General features: G+C 48.6%; 1 pseudogene; it reads right to left on the bottom strand.

Annotated features, from left to right (window-relative positions):
• Positions 1-2675: 2675 nt before the first annotated feature.
• On the bottom strand, positions 2676-4212 carry LOC127052369 (translocon-associated protein subunit delta-like; annotated as a pseudogene).
• Positions 4213-17689: the final 13477 nt, after the last annotated feature.

Consider the following 17689-nt stretch of genomic DNA (forward strand, 5'->3'; position numbering starts at 1 on the left):
CTAAGCAGGTTCTCCGGGAATGAGCCTGGCTGTAGGTTAGGTGCACAGCTGGTTACGTACAGTAGTTTCCCTAAGGCTTTCAGTTACTTTGAACATGTAGCACTGGAAACAACCATCTTCGTCAGCCCAGCACAAGGCAAACCTTTGGCCCTGCAAGCATTTCAGGCTCAGATTCCTGATGTTCTTGGTCCCTTCTACCATCGAGGCTAATCTTAGTCCTTTTCAGTGGACAAGATGGATTTTTCTAGCCCTTTCCACTGCACATTTAGGGGTCAGTTCAGATCTCTTTGAAATGGAACCTTCCCATTGATTTCAGTGGGAGATGGCTCAAACTTTTCTCCTTCAGAAATGTAAATGGATTGCTAGATGCTGAGAGGAAAAAAATCTCCCTGATACACTAACGCTCACGGACTATTCACAGCCTCACACTGGGCAAGAGATGTCCTAGCTTTGTTAAATAAGGGACCAAAGAATAATTTAGCTGCCTTTCCCCTGAATCCTGAGCCTGGCTGTGGCCCCAGCACTGTGAAAGTGGGTGTGGTGGGAACAGCTGGACTCCATGTATACAGTGTGGCTTTATTTTTTAAGGTGAACTGCTAAGGATTTTTTAAGTGCCTTTTATACTATTTTTAGTGGCCTCAAAAAAGCTTCCCCTTCCCCTCCCTGGTGAGAATGATTGATTTTTTTCTGCATGGTTTTTACTTTAGAAATATCAAACCAAAACTTGAGTCCCAACAACACAGAGAAACCCTTAACTCAAGTGCAGGAGCATAGGCGGCGGGTTATATCCATTTGCGGTGCTCGGGCTCCAGGAATATTCAGGGCTGGGTGCCCTGCTCCAGCAATATTTGGAGCTGGGTCTCTCCCCCAGCCCTGCCTGGATTGGGCCCCGGCCCCCGCGGGTCACCTCCCCTCCCCCGCATCCCTGCCTGGAACAGGTCCCAGCCCCCGCCTGCCACCCTGCCCCCCCCTCGCCGGGTCCCTCCCTGACAGAAAGCAGCATGCGCTTCTCCACTGCCTGCTCGTGCTGCGGGAGTGGAGCGATTCCCGGCAGAACTGCTGTCTGCTGCCCCAGGGTCCTAGTGCCTGCCCCACACTAATGGCAAGGCAGGCTGCCCTTACCCTGCCCTAGTCCTGAGCCTCTCCAATGCCCCAAACCCTCAGCCCCAGCCAGAGCCCTCATCCCCCTGCACCCTAATCCTCAGTCCCAGCCAGAGCCCTCACCCCCCGCACTCTAATCCTCAGCCCCAGCCCTGAGCCCCCCCGCAGCATGAACCCCTCATCCTCAGCCCCACAGCCCTCACCCCTGCACCCTAATCCTCTGCCCCAGCCCTGAGCCCCCCCGCAGCATGAACCCCTCATCCTCAGCCCAACCCTCATCCCTCCGCACCCTGAGCCTCTGCCCCAGCCCTGAGCCCCCCTGTAGCATGAACCCCTCATCCTCAGCCCAACCCTCATCCCTCCGCACCCTGAGCCTCTGCCCCAGCCCTGAGCCCCCCTGTAGCATGAACCCCTCATCCTCAGCCCCACAGCCCTCACCCCTGCACCCTAATCCTCTGCCCCAGCCCTGAGCCCCCCTGTAGCATGAACCTCTCATCCTCAGCCCAACCCTCATCTCTCTGCACCCTGATCCTCTGCCCCAACCCTGAGCGCCCCCCCGCAGCATGAACCCCTCATCCTCAGCCCTCACCCCACACCCCAACCCTCTGCCCTAGTCTGAGCCCCCTCCTGCATCATGAATCCCTCATCCCCCAGCCCCAGCCAGAACCCTCATCTCCTCGCACCCCAATCCTCTGCCCCAGCCATGAGCCCCCCCACATCATGAACCTTTCATCCTCAGCCCCACAGCCCTCACCCCACACCCCAACCCTCTGCCCTAGTCTGAGCCCCCTCCTGCATCATGAATCCCTCATCTCCCAGCCCCAGCCAGAACCCTCATCTCCTCGCACCCCAATCCTCTGCCCCAGCCATGAGCCCCCCCACATCATGAACCTTTCATCCTCAGCCCCACAGCCCTCACCCCACACCCCAAACCTCTGCCCTGAGCCCCCTCCTGCATTGTGAACCCCTCAGCACCAGCCAGAGCCCTCATCCCCCCGCACCGTAATCCTCAGCCCCAGCCCTGAGCCCCCTCCTGGATCCTGAATCCCTCATCCTCAGCTCTGCACTCCCTCCTATCCCCAAACTCCCTCCCAGAGGGTGCACCCCCTCCCCCTTCCCACACACCCCTTCCCACCCCCAAAATCCCTCCCAGAGCCTGCACCCAAACTCCGTCCCAAAGCCTGCACCCCTTACCCCCTCCTGCACACCTGCCCCAGCCTGGAGCCTGCACCCAGCACCCAAACTTCATCCCAAAGCCTGTACCCTGCATCCCTCCTGCACCCTAATCCCCAGCCCAGGATCTGCACCCCAGACCTCCTTCCTCAAGCCCCCTCCCAGAGCCTTAGGCAGGTGGGGGTGGAGTTTTGGGGGGCGGGTTCTGGGCACCACCAAAATTTCTACAAACGTGCCACCCAAGTGCAGGAGTGCTTTTCACTTGAGTTGGCTGGCCCAACAGAGGGGAATGGGCTAAAGCTTAAGTTAGCACAATTTGTCAACTACTAACACAACCATTCTGCTGTGTTTATTGGGGTCCAGCGGGGGACACACAGAGGGACAGCATTTGGCCCCACAGGGGGGACCCCGGCTCCCCCCTCAGGCCTGGATGCTCCCCTTGGCACTCAGGGCCAGGTAGTAGACGAGGAGCCCGATGGCGGCAGCCCGCACCTCCGTGGAGACCCAGGGTCTGCTCCAGGTGCCCTGGTGATCCACGCTGTGAACAGAGCTCGGATCACCAATACATCCTTGTTGTTGCGCTGGGCCTTGTGCAGAGCACTGTACGACTCCTCATCGAAGAACTTCATTTTGTAGGTGCCCGACCGGGTGGCCTTGTGCTCCATGAGACCTGGTAGCGCCCCACATCCTGCCCCCGAGTGATGGGGAACTGTTTTCCATTGACGTCAGCATATAGGGCGACATTCTGCGCCCCGTTGCGGCAGGTGAGCGTGATCTCCACCACAAAGACGCTCTCCAAGGAGATGAAGGCGTCGGCTGTAGTGTAATAGGACGGGACGATGGTGGGCTCCGGGCATGTCTTACCTCTGGCCCTGCCCAGTGCCGCTGCCGCTGCCAAGAGCAGCACGATCCCCGCCAGTGCCACCAGTGGTGGAGGCAGGCTAGCTCCACTTGAGTGCTGCTAGTCCTCCAGTGCCTTCCCACAGTCTCCCTCCAGCTGTGTGCCCAGAAAGAACAGATACGCTCTCTCCCAATTCCCTGGGAAAGAATTCACAGAGCAACTCAGCTTACTGCAGCACTGATGGTATTTCTACATTACAAGCACGACCGTGACACTGCTGCAACTCCACTGCAATGTAGACACTTGCTACAGTGACGGAGGAGTTTTTTCTGTTGCTGTAGTAAATCAACTCCTTCGAGAGGCAGCAGTGAGGTCAATGGAAAAAAAATTGGTCGATCTAGCTGTGTCCAGAGTGGAGGTTAGGTCGACCTAACTGTGTCGTACAGGGCCTGATGCTGTTCACAGCTCTGAACGACAGAGCTAGGTCTACCTAAGTTTTAGATGTAGACCAGGCCTAAGAACCACGGGACACATCTCTAGAAGCCTTAGCACCACGTAAGAGAGTACAGAACCTCAGTGTAAGGCTCTGTTTACACTTAAAAGCACTACAGTGGCACAGCTACAATGCTGCAGCACTTCAATGTAGACACTTACTACAGCAGCAGGAAGGGCTTGTCCATCACTGTAAGTAATCCACCTCCCGGCTAGGTTGCAGAAGAATTCCATTGACCTGCCTACACCAGGGGTTAGGTTGACATAACTAAGTCTCTCAGGGGTGTGGAGTGATGTGGCTATGCCAACGTAACTTTTCAGTGTAGACCAGCCCTAAAAGACAACAGCTCAAGTATTATTTCTCAGTGTGGCTGCTCTCATGCAAGCTAGATTAATTTGAGAGGAGTAACTTGAGCATACATAATGCAAGTTAACTGCAGTGTAGATGTACCCTGAGAGAAAGGCCTTCTATGCGTTGTTACTGAACCTAAAAGCAAATATAACTGGGCTTTGGAACTCCTTGTGTTTTCCAAGGGGCAGATTATATGGCCCCAAATCAACAAAGCATTTTAAGTCGTACTGAAGTCAGTCCGATTTAGGTACATGTTTAGGTGCTTTGCTGAATCGGGGCCTCAACCCTGTTTCTGTCTGCAAGCAAAAGGGCATTTCAGTAGCTCAACTGCTCAAGTATTTTCCTTGGGTGAGGAAATGTATCACCCCTAGGAAACATCAGACACCACCAGTATGGGGTAGGTATCTGCAGAGTGACTTTTATCTTAGCTATCCGGTCATTCAGTTTAAGCAGGCAGGTTGTTTATTTTAGAGATTAGATAATACTTCCTGACTGGCCAGAGCAAACATTTCACACTGCAGCCAAAGTTCATGGTAGCAGCTCTGAGTTGTCGTCTCTGTTTCCAGTTTGCACTGACCAAAAAAAAAAAAAGGGGAAATGGGAAAGGGAGCTGAGCCCATGCTGTTGATGTGTCTGTCCAAAGGGCAACGTGGAGTCAGCTGAGTATGTGTAAATTCCCTTTTTATGAGAGGCGGCCCTTAGACTCTGACCCACCACAGGAATGTTTTAGAAATCACCCGAGGGCTGCTGAACTATGTGCCCTTTGAAACAAGTGCAACTTGAACTTTGTGATGAGTTCTCACTATGACACAGAAACCCCTGTTCAAACAGCCTCAGCTGCAGCTTTGTAACTGCCTTGAGATAACTACTTGCTACTTCAGCTCAGTAGAATGTGGCCTATTTTCTCACAGGGAACCTGCTGGCAGCTGCCACCCTAAGCCCCAGTGCTCGAGCTTAGTCATCTACCTTTAATGCTTTCTGCTCACCAGAACCTCTGAGCTAACATGGGAACCACCCACAATCTATGCTAGAGAGGATGGGGGAACCTGTCACACTGGACATTTGTCAAGTTTCCCCTATTAGTGATGAATTGCCCTTAGCAGAAAGGGTTGGAGGGAGCATGGCCTTGTGGGTCTGGGTCAGTATTTAAGGGCTGGGATTATCAAAATGCCTAAGGAATTAAGTACCCAACTCCCATTGAATTCAACTCCCTTAGGCACCTTTGAGAATCCCCGCTCTGCCAGACTTCCTATGTCAATATAGGCAGGTCACTTAGCCTCTGTTTTCAAAAAGCCTCTAATTTTTAGGGCACCCACATGAGTGGCTATTTCTGAAAAGCTGGGCTGCAACTCTGTGCCTCAGTTTCCTTATCAGTGAAAGTGTTTCAGGTTCCTTTCAGATCATCTTCCCAGCCCTGCCGTATGAATGAGGCTCTAGCTCAAAGACAAGGGTTCCAGTATTTTGTTTGTGTCATGGTATAATTCCCCACTCTGAACCTTAGCGTCCAAAAGATGGGGTACCAGCATGAATTCCTCTAAGCTCAATTACCAGCTTAGTACTTGTAGCGCTGCCACCAACCAGGAATTCCAGTGCCTGGTACACTCTGGTCCCCCCAAAACCTTGCCCGGGGACCCCCAAGACCCAGACCCTCTGGATCTTACACAAGGAAAGTAAACCCTTTCCCTCACCGTTGCCTCTCCCAGGCTTCCCCTCCCTGGGTTATCCTGGAAGATCACTGTGATTCAAACTCCTTGAATCTTAAAAACAGAGAGGAAAATCCACCTTCCCCCCTCCTTCTCTCTCCCCCCGACAGAGAAAGTAATCCTAACACAGAGAGAAATTAACCTTTCTCTCCCCCTTCCCTCCTTCCTCCCCACCAATTCCCTGGTGGATCCAGACCCAGTCCCCTGGGGTTTCACCAGAATAAAAAAAACAATCAGTTTCTTAAACAAGAAAAGCTTTTAATTAAAGAAAGAAAAAACAGTAAAAATTATCTTTGTAAATTTAAGATGGAATATGTTACAGGGTCTTTTAGCTATAGACACTGGCAATACCCTCCCAGCCTAAGTATACAAGTACAAATTAAAATTCTTTCAGCCAAATACACATTTGAACTCCTTCCAGCCAAATACACGTTTGCAAATAAAGAAAACAAACATAAGCCTAACTTGCCTTATCTACCTAGTACTTACTATTCTTGACATATAAGAGACTGTATCAAAGAGATTGGAGAGAAACCTGGTTGCACATCTGGTTACTCTCAGAACCCAGAGAGAACAACAACCAAACACTAACAGCACACACAAAAACTTCCCTCCCTCTAGATTTGAAAGTATCCTGTCCCCTGATTAGTCCTCTGGTCAGGTGACAGCCAGGCTCAATGAACTTGTTAACCCTTTACAGGCAAAAGAGACATGAAGTACTCCTGTTCTATTAACCCTTAACTATCTGTTTATGACAGTTTGGATGTGGCATTCATGTACCTCAAGCCTGGCATTACTCCCAGCATTTCATCACTTCTGTTTTGATTCAACCTGGAAGAGACCAAGGACACACAAATAAAAAACACTGCCAAGCAGGTTCAGTTCTCCACAAGAGATCAGGATCAGCTCAAGCTTTTGGCTGAGGAGTTTGGCTTTGTTGCCAAAACGGATGGTTCCATGCCCTCCTACTCAGAGAAAAAAGAAAACTCAGACTTTATGCTTATTGTTCCATCAGGGGTCCATACTGTACTCCCCTGTGGAAGATGCCTGGGGTTTCACCCCATAACTAGCAAATCTGAGTGTCTGCAGGAAGAAATTGACATCTCTGTGAGTGCCTCTGTTCTGCTGGCTGGCCCCACTGCAGGTCCTTCCACAGAACAACTGCTGAAGGTGCCCCACTTCCAGAACACGTCCCACCCAAGCAAAGGAACCCAGGTGTGAATTCAAAATGTTAGGAACCAACTAAATAATCACCTTGGCTTGTGACTATGGTGTATTGAAAACTGTGTTTAAAATTGTAAGTTTAATTTTAAATGTCAGAGGGTTTTCCTGATCCTGCTTGCAGACAGAATGCTCTGTAGGGAAGTGTGCAGGGCCGGCGCTTCCATTAGGCGACCCTAGGCGGTCGCCTAGGGTGCCAGGATTCGGGGGGCGGCATTTTGTGCGCTCCCCATGGGAGCTTCCAGTTCTGTTCCCGTCGCGCCGCCAAAGAAGGACCTTCTGCCGACGTGCCGCAGAAAACAGCAGCAGGCAATTGAGCAGCTCAATGACTGCTGCTGTCGCCTGCGGCATTTCGGCGGAGGGTCCTTCTTTGGCGGTACGATGGGAGCGGAATCGGAAGCTCCCGCGCCCCCCGTGGGGAGAGCACAAAATGCCGCCCCCCGAATTATGCCTAGGGCGCCAGAAACTCTGGCGCCGCTCCTGGAAGTGTGGGATCTGGGCCTAGCAGCAGTCAATCTGCAGTTGGCTCCCTAGAGTAAAATGAGGTGAGCTGTGCTTCTCTGTATAGGGAGCTGCATGCTTTCTCTCTCTCTTGTTTTTAGGCTCTTATGTGTTATCGCTCTGAATTCTATGAATTGATGTAGTATTATGTTGCAATCTTCCAGCAAGATAATTTATACGTTAACTAACTTTGTGGTGTGTATGCAGTGAATGTAACCATGATAGGTGACCTAACTTGCATAATTCAGCAAGAAGTGGAGCTAAATATGCAGGGAGAATGGCATTAAAAGCAAGAGCACCATCAATGAGAGAGTCTCACATTCAGTTCAGTCTTTCCAGAATGACTCCCCTCCTCACCATGGCTGCCTCTACCCCACCTGCAGAAAAGGGGACTGCAAAATACATGCTAACCCTGTTGCATGAGACTGAGGGCTCGGAATAGGGTTGCCAACCCTCCAGAATTGTCCTGGAGTCTCCAGGAATTAAAGCTTAATCTTTAATTAAAGAGGGTCCTATGATGAAACCTCCAGGAACATGCCCAACCAAAACTGGCAACCGTGGCTGGAAAGAATGGATCGTTTCTGCCATCTTTAGCAAGGTAAAAGCCCTTGAGCCCTGTGGACTGCCTGCTTTTATTCTTGGTAACTTAGCACCAGTTGCCATGATTCTGTCCTCTGCCATCACCTCCCACTGTACCCTTTTCACTCAGTGCAAGATTCCAGTGTTAGCCTATTGTCTTCAGGATGCACCAATCTTTTTGCAATGAGCTTCTCCCTGGCCCTGTGCCACGGTTGGGCTCTCCTCTCCTGCAGTGTATGGACAATGGGTTTAAGTCCCTGGGGCAACGTACATTGGTGGCTTTGATCCTTCACAAGAGATTTAGGGCACATCTACATGTATAGCATGGCAGTGGCGGAGCTGCAATGCTGCAGCGTGTTTGGTGCTGTGCACACGAGCGCTTATGTCGGTGTAACTTATGTCGCTCAGAGGGGAGGTTTATTCACACACCCCTGATCAACAGAAGTTATGATGACCTAAGCTGTAGTGTAGACATAGCCTAAGTTTTTGCTTTTTCTCCCTGTGGCTATACAGCTTCTGAATGCTCATTTGTGCCAGAACCAGGTCTGAGAAGGGAAACAAATACAGGAAAACGATACCAGGGACACAGGAGAGGCTAAGTGGCACCTGCAGCAGAGAGATGCGGGGGGAGGACAAAGAGTGGGATGGCAAGAAAGACGAAGGAGACCTTGATGTGAGAGGCTGATGGGCACTGGAGCCCAAGAAGGGAGCGAAACGAAGCCCTGGCAGCAGGAAGGGGAGACCTTGGAAAGAGTAACAAAGACTAAACAGAACTGAGGATGAGTAACACCCCACCTCCCCGCCCCACTGGAAGAGCCAGACAGCTGTGCAGGCATTGTCTCTCACTGGAAGGGGATAAATACACACTTTGATGAATAAAAAGCAATATATTATGGGTTTTTTGCCTTCTCTGATTTGTGAAACGTTTGCACTTTTGCTAGAGTCTCCAGTGTTTCTTTTTATAGCTGGTCAGTGTGATTGCTCATTCTTCCTAAATAATCACCAGGGTTGCAGTATTGATAATTAAAAGCAACTTAGCACATTTTCTTTGGGGAGACAGAGTGCAACAATAGACACTTTGAGTTTTCCCAGCTGGCAGAGCAATCCCAAGCTACAGGAAACGCTTCTCTACACAAGGCAGGACATATTGATCCTATTCACAATTGCCTGCATCTTGCATAGTTATTCGCATTCTGATTAGGTGGCATACGACACCCACTTTGCACTAGTATAAATGGCTACAAAAGGTGTATGAGGAATTTCTTAAACTAAAATCTTGCCCCCCACCCCCGCTTTCTGTCTCATTTGAGCTGTTTGGGCTCTATACCACCACTCCACAGGGGGGAGTTCTAGGCCTCCAAAGGCTGCAGCCTGCAAGGGCAGGAGTGGGGCTTTACTGTACCATCATGTTAGAATAACCTTGAGACTGCTCTAATTTGCACAAGCAGCTGAACTAGCCCTGCCTCAGGCTGTGCAAGTAGCATGTAAAAAAGACAGGCAACCATCTATGCCTTATTTTCTCCTTAAGATCACTTTGTGTATTCCTACTGCAGGTGAGAGTCTCGTTCTTATATTTATTATTAATCTTCCATTATCATAATTTTGTTCAATGGAGAGCTAGGGCCAGATTCTCTTGCCTTTAGAAGCACAAAGGGAACTGAAATCAGCAGGATCTCATGCTGGAAATTGTTCTCAGGTGGGGGCATCTTCAGTTCTTATTTTACTCCCTCTTCAGCACCCAGCATAACATGTGTTGGGGCACTGTGGAGGTGTGGCCAGAACATGTTGAGCTTTGACTATCCTTGGCTGGTGATAGGCCCTGGGGGACATTTCCAGGGAGTGTAAATCAGAGCTGCCCCCAGGTGGTTCTAATCTACACCAGGGCTGGCACAGAACTGATCTAGGATCAGGGAGCTGCAACTATTTCAGCTACCTTCTGCTGGGTGCAGCTCAGAATATAGGTCCCTGTGTTTGGTTGGATGAGAGCAATTCCAGTCCACTCTCCCTTTAAGATGTGCCTTGATAATACCATCTAATATTTGGAACAGATAGTTTAGCTGGCCTAATGTCTTCTGCTCACAACTCTTCATATTCTGTATCAATTCTAACACTATGCTCTGTATTTCAGTTAGGGGTCTAGCTACAGCCATTATAGGAAGATTTTGAAACAAGGCCTATTCAAGCCAAGATGTTTGTTTTGCCAGTGGCTGTTGTCCCCAACCAACTTGTTGCCCATTTTCCCCAGCATGCCAGACTTTTCTGACTTGCTGAAGTAATGGTTTGACATTAGACTCAGCTCTTTCAGGTGCTTTGAATTCTGAACTGCCATACTGAATGTCTTGTCTTTTCATATGCTGGAGGGATGATTTCCAAGTCTGGCGAACTTCAAGCCACTATTTCAGAATTAGCATCACTTATTTTAAAGCCAGATGGTTTCCCAAAACACCAAGCTGCTTTTGATAATATTAGGGACATGTTCAGGTTAGAAAAGAATGATGACTTCTATCTATAGAATTATTATATCTTCCTCCATTTTCAAATCTTCTTCCATTTACACTTCTTAGTGCATACCAATTCCTATCTATTACAGTTTGTAAATCATGTTTCTCTATAGTAGCGTAGCTGTACAAGAATCAGCTCCCTTGTGTCTATACACAGGGGCTACTCTTATTAGACAGTGGACAGGTCTCTCCTAGGGTCATGATGGAATCCCCATTACTATTGCTGGAGCAATTTTAACTTAGACTGAACTAAAATACTGCAGGCAACAGTCCTACAATGGGTGGGGAGAATGGATGAAAGATGCTTCAGTAGGTTTTCCCCACCTTTAATTTCTGACTTCCTTACTGCAGAGCTGCTCTTGAGCTTTCTAGTTCCTTTCAAGTGGCCTCTTTACAGAGCTTTTGGGTTATGTGAGACCTGAGCCAAAGCCCACTGAACTAAGCGGAAAAACTCCCATAGGCTCTGGCTCAGGCATTTACTGTTCAAAGGATCCACTGCACCTGAAGAGGACAGAGAATTCTGCGAGAGAACCAGTGATGAAAGACGCTCTCATGCCAGCAAGGCAGAAGACTCACTGCCCAAAAGTCAGCATCTGTTATTGATCACTTTAGTCTCCTGGGAGCTTTGATTTGGATGTTTCAAGCCTTTGAGCATGTCATGCACACTAGGGTGTTGGGGTTTTGCTTTATCTGTAAACTAATAATTTTATTCAAATATAATAAAGACACCTGTAAGAGTCTTGAAGAGCCTTTAATATTCCATAGTAGAGGCTGCATGCAATATTTAGAGTGCCAACTAATTTAGGTTAGATAGGTGTGTTGCCCACAATAAGGGGACTCTGGTTTAAAACTTCCTCCAGGTACTTCTCCTGTTGGTCTAGTGTGTTGTCCTGGAGGAATGGAGTCATGATTTCAGATGCTCTCGCACTGCCTTTGACGACTCCTGGGATATCTGTTGAAACAGTTGTCACTGCCCAGTGCAAAATTTTGAAGAGGGCTGGGCTAAGAACTTGTACATAACCAGATACCCTCCAAAGAAGACACTGAATTCTTAAGGGAGAGACTGTTTCCTTTTAAACCACAATGATATTAACATTCAGCACTAGACAATGGGTTCTTAATGGGAAGCAAGAAGTGGGTGTTTGTGGAGGAGTATGGGAAGACATGACTCATGTTGTAGTACAGGTCTGAGCTGCATAGATCATAGGAACACCAATACTACAGCAGAACATGCCTGAACTAACAAGGAGGATATGGTAAAGCAAGTGAGTGCAGGAGATCTATGGTTTATTAAAAAAAAAATTTCAAGAGTTCTAATCAGAAACTAACTTCAACTCACAGTTGCTTTTCCGTTTTGTGTAGAAGTTGTACACTTTCCCCCCTTGTCTTAGCGATGCATCAAGAACTGTTTGCTGAAAATCTAGAAGTGCTGGAATTGGATTCTCGTTGGATATGAATTGCTGGAGTTGCAAGTCCCATGAGCTCCCCACTCTTTGAAAGTTCAAAACCCTCTGCTGGAGTCAGGCTTTAGCTTCGACTAACCTACAAGGGAAAATGAGACCAAATATAAACCCCCTTGACAGAATGCTTTCTCTCCAAGTCGTGCAACCACTGTCCTAGGTTTGATTAGCTACATTGTCCCAGATTGGGACAGCTATCGTCGTGGGTCATGCATGAAGAGGTGGTCTCTGCTATAGCTAGTTCTTGATCATTTGGTGGCTTTGGAAATTAGGACCAAGGCCTTGAATTGACAGGAATGAACTAGGGGACAAAGGTAAGGAGTACTGACCTGAAGTGTTCCTAGTGGCCTGTATCACTGAAGAGGCACACAGCTACGTTTTTCATGAGCGGGGGGCATCAATATCGGTTCCACCTTCAGCTCCAAGTACAATGATTTACAATCATCCATCAATGGATCACTGTGAAGTGTCTAGCCAATTATATGCTGACAGAATGCATTTCTTGACATTGTCACTCCCTGTCTGTCCAGGTTTAATGACTATTCCAACAGGAGTCCAAGACTTTCCACCACTTTGAAAGAGAGATCAGACATCCACTGAGGCTACGTATCTCAGTTAATTCACAGTGTTGGTGGGAAGAAGGAATCATCACCTTGGTCTTGCCTGGGTTAAATATGAGCCAGCAGTTCTTCATGCAGATGCTGATGTCTTGCAGAATTTGACACATTTGGCAACATCAACTGCATCTAAAGAAAAGAACTACACGTAGAGATTGTCAGAAGAGATTTGTCTCATAACTGTATCATCGTGTCTTATGTAGATGTTGAAAAGGTGGAGGGGTGGGAACAGAATAGAAGACACCACAGGCAAGGGCACTTGGAGAAAGAGGTTCAGTTGCCCATCTGTCTGGCATCATGTTTGAGAAGAATAGAGCCAGTGTATTGCTATTCCATCTACTCCACGTATATCATGTAGGCAGATCAGGAGCATCTTCAACTGTCTGTCTAAAGCTGGTCAAGTAGTTAAACTTAACTGTCCTACTTTGTATTTAATTTGGACATTCTAGTTTCCTTCTCCAGAGCTGAAGAGCTCTGTGAAGCTTGAAAGCTTGTCTCTTCCACCAACAGAAGTTGGTCTAATAAAAGAGATTATCTCACCCACTTTGACTCTCATATTAGAGCCATTTCTCTCAACACTCTCTCCTGTAAATTGAAATCATGAGTCCTACAAACAACCCTGTCTTTAATTAGACAATCTTTTATGTCTCTGAAGTTACATGTGGATGCCAGAGTTCTCAGCTCAGTAATATAAGTATCTATTCCTCCTCCTGGTTCTTGGTTTTGGGTTTTAAAAAATCAGCGCTCTATAGTCTAATTCTGTCTGGGATCAAATGCTCGAATGCTTTTGCTGTTTATATCTTGGGCATCATTACTGGCAACTGTGTCACACTCACTTCTTGTCACCCACTCCCTCCAACCCCCAGTGAGACCGTAAAAAAGCTTTACCTACATGTTCTTATCTTTATCCCCCATGGTCAACTCTGTTTAGACTCAATTCTTGCTTCCATGCTTGTGCAAGACTTTTTGTCTGGAAATCCAGTAGTCTGAGTCACTCTATGCTGGCTATTTGTTCTGTTTCTAGGAGCTGCTGTGGGTGTCACTAGCTTGTCCGCTGCCATCATGTACTGCAACCTAGGTAATAACATGAGGGCTTCACATTTCTAAAACTAAATTGTCTTACACCTACGCTGCAACTCCAGCTACTTGTCAAGTCGCGTGCACACCATCAGACTTCCTGGTGCTCCTTCCAACTTTTTCCTCCATCAACTTGCGCTTCTCCCTCCAAGTTCCATGCAGTTTGCTACTCCTCCATCCCCGGCTCTCATTTTCCACATATTTAGCTCTCTACCTAGCCCTACCTGTATTAATCCACTGAGAGCTGACGACTTGAGTGCTGCAATCCCCGAAGCAATTTAGGTACCTAAATTCCAGCGTTGGGTGCTTAAGTCTCCATTTGCAGCACCAATGCAATTTGTGAAACTCCCACTGGGCTACCGCCTAACCATACAGGTGCCTAAACTCGCTTGATACCTTTCTGTTGTGAACGTTTCCTACATGCCCAAGTTTTAAACATTGGGGTATGCACACTGCTGCCTCCTAGACATCTGGCCACTGATCTCCCACCTAAGCCCCAGACTAATTCATGCACTGGAGGAAAGAGTGTTCAGCTGCCCAAGTCATGTGCAGAGCCCAATCTAGTAGGTGGCCTCTGAGCATACCTACTGGACTGGGTTCCATTCAAAATCCAGGAGGAGGAGGTGCCTGCTTTATAACTTAACCCAGTGGTGAAGACACTTATCTGGGACGTAGGAGTTCAATTCCTCCTCCTCTGCCAGAGGGGGAGAACGGATTTGAAGAGGGGTCTCCCACCTCTCAGGAGAGTGCTTTAACCACTGAGCTATGAGATATTCTCAGTCTCTCCTGTTGAAGTTGTTCCACTATGGATAAATAATGAAAGAGTGATTGGAGCAGGAGCGCTGGACCCAGAGGAGTCTCCTACCTCCCAGGTAGATGCCCTAATCACCGGGCTCCGAAGTCATTCTGTTGATCTGGCCCAATGGTTAAATATTTCTCTACAGTGGAACTAGCCAAATTCTGAGGGGTTCATATATTTCCATTGAGGTAAACAGATGCTTAGAAACCTCTGGAAATAAAGTATTTTGGAACTCATCAAACCAAAACCAGTGCTGGCAATGCTCCTGATGTCACACTGTCTGCCACTGTACTGACAGCACATATCGAGAAGCATGCAAAAGGCTTGGGGCTGAGATTTCACGCTGCTCTCTGCAGGAACCAGGACAAGGCTATAACAGGGCCAATGATGTGACACTTCAGGCTCATGAGGTCAATATCCATGCTGTGACTGATGTTGTAACTGTGATGACAGCAGAAGATGGTTCCAGTTTACTGTAGGGCACAGCCCTGTAAAAATATGGTTGGTACAGGGATTCAGAGTGGGTTGTGCCACCATCATTCTCCCCCAAGCACCGAAGCCAGGGTTCCCAGGAGTTCAATGCACAGTGCTAGAACCGGAGATCCAGCTGGGCAGCTCCCAGAAGCTTTTGTATCCTCTTGAGTGCTCTAATTAAAACCTGAGTCACCTCCCCGCAGAGAAGAGATTCACACAGAGTAACAGCCTCAGTGCAACAAGCTTGTAAATCATTGACTATCGTAGTGCTTAAGGCTACATAGTAAATACTAGGCATTGAGGGATTTCCCCAGCCCAACATCCGATAATGTCCAAAGCTGCACAAACAGAAATCCAAGACCTTGAGTAAGAATTACTAAAACAAAGTGTGTGTGAAGTGGTGTGTTAGGGGACTGGCCTTCGCAAGGTCAGGGAACGGGTGTGGAACACACCTTATGCAAAGTGGAGCTAAGTAAATAAAAAGGCCATGGCGCACACAAAACCACACAGAACATTGTTAATTGAGATATTTTCATGAATTACTTTGGAGGAGGTAGGGGAGAGAAATGTACACAAGTAGGGTGTAGTCCGTGCTAGATTTGGGAGCTCACTTCTATACCTAGGGATGTAGGTCTCTTGCTGTGCCTGCTGCAATGCCATAGAGTTAGGAAGAGTTCTGTAGGCACAACAGGAAGACTGTGCATGATTAGTGGTCCAAACTAGAGCTTACGGGGGGGGACTTTTTTCCATCATGTGAATATTTTCACGAGTTCTGAAATTTCCCATTCGGCACTGGAACAAAAGCGAGACCTTTCAACGATTTTCATCAATAAGGATAGCGGGCACACATGCCCCAAGGTAGCCAACAGCCTGCTGGTTTGGGTACCCACGTGGGTTTGTAGTCCCACTCTGCCTGATCCAGAGTAGGGATCTGAACCCTTATCTCCTACAGCCCAGGTGAATATCATGGTTATTGTGTGTGGTGGTGGTGGTGGGGGTGTCATAAACAGATAGTTAAGGGTTAATGTCTCTTTTACCTGTAAAGGGTTAACAAACAGGGACCCAAACACCTGACCAGAGGACCAATCAGGAAACAAGATACTTTCAAATCTAGGTGGAGGGAAGCCTTTGTTTGTGGGGTTTGGGTTTGTGCGTTGTTCTCTCTGGGTCCTGGACGGGACTAGAGGTGCAACCAGGTTTCTGCCAATCTCCCTGCTACAGTCTCTTATCTATTCAGATTAGTGAGTAAGTACAAAGGCGGTTATAGTCTTTTAACTTGTTTTTCTTTATTTGCAGATGTGTACTTGCTGGAAGTAGCTTAAATTGTGTTTCTGCTGGAGAAAGCTTCTTTCTATTGTCCATAAGCTAAAAAACTCTGTATATTTATCATCTTGATTACCGAGACAATTTTTGTTTTTCCTTCTTTATTAAAGTTTTCCTCCTTTTTTTTAGAATCTAATTGATTTTTTGGTTATCTTTTGTAAGACTCCAGGGAAGGGAGTCTGCACTCACCAGGGAATTGGTGGGAGAAAGGAAAGGGAGGAGGGAAGAAAAACCTGCTCTCTGCGTTTATCTCTGTATCTCTCTCCGGGGAAGAAGGGAGGGGGAAGGTAACATTCCTCTCAGGGTGGGTCTCCTAGTGTACCCAGGGCGGGAAAGAGCTGGAGGAAGAAAGGAGAGGGAAGGTAAGTGGTTTATTCCCCTTTGTTTTGAGACTCAAGGAATCTGGGTCTTGGGGGTCCCCAGGGAAGGGTTTGGGGGGACCAGAGGGTATCAGGCCCTGGAATTCCTGATTGGTGGCAGCGCTACAGAATCTAAGCTGGTAATTAAGCTTAGAGGACTTTAGGCTAGTACCCATAACCTGGATGCTAAAGTCCAGAGTTGGGAATTATGCTATGACAGGGGGGCAGTGATTTCTCTTACTCTCTCTCATTCTACTTTGTATAAATTTAAATAATCATGGGGCCAGAAGAGGGGAGGCAGAGACTGACTCCTTAACTCCTGGGCTAAGGCATTCACCTGTGTTGTGCATGAGTCAGGGGCACCGGAACCTCTGTAGAAGTTGGGAAGCCACCAGCACCGGAACTGAGGGGACCAAGGGGCCATGCCCCCCACTTTTTAACATGGGCAAAGTTTTGAGGGCTGGGGCCAGCATTGCACCCCAAACTGCAAGTCTCAGGCAGGTGTGGTGCTGGGGGACACTTGCAGGGGCTATCGCCATCCCAAAATTTTCCTTAGCCCCCCCCCCCCCATAGCTTCTGCCACTCTCTGAACTCTGCTCTCTTACCACTGCCCAGCTGCCACTCTCTGGCCCACCTGGGCTGTGCTCCCTGGCCAGGCTGGAAGCTGGAGCCAGGCAGTGGTAACAGCCGCCCAGAGAGCCCAGGCCATTGTTGGACCCTCCATCTGCCCTGGGTGGGGGTGGGGGGGGTGCCTGAGAGTGGCCCCTGGCCCGTGCTGCCCAGAGCAGGTGGAGGTTCCAGGGCTCTCCACCATGGCCTGGGCTTCCTGGGTGACTCTTACCACTACCCAACTCCAACTTTTGTCCTGGCCAGGGGCAGGGCCTTGGAGGGAAGAGGCTCATCCAGCTGCGAAGTGCAGCCTCTGCCAACACCACTTCATGCCAGCTCAAGGCTTGCAGTTGTTGGGGGGCAATGCCACCCCCGTGCCCTCCAAACTATGCCCATGTTAAAAAGTGGGGGGGCCATGGCCCTCCTACTTTTAAAAGGTGAGGTAGGACCCTTCTGGACACACCCTCCCCCAGTTCCGGTGCCCCAGGCATGAGGCAGGTTGAAGTC

Source organism: Gopherus flavomarginatus, chromosome 5 (genome assembly GCF_025201925.1).
Source record: "Gopherus flavomarginatus isolate rGopFla2 chromosome 5, rGopFla2.mat.asm, whole genome shotgun sequence".
Classification (NCBI taxonomy): domain Eukaryota; kingdom Metazoa; phylum Chordata; order Testudines; family Testudinidae; genus Gopherus; species Gopherus flavomarginatus.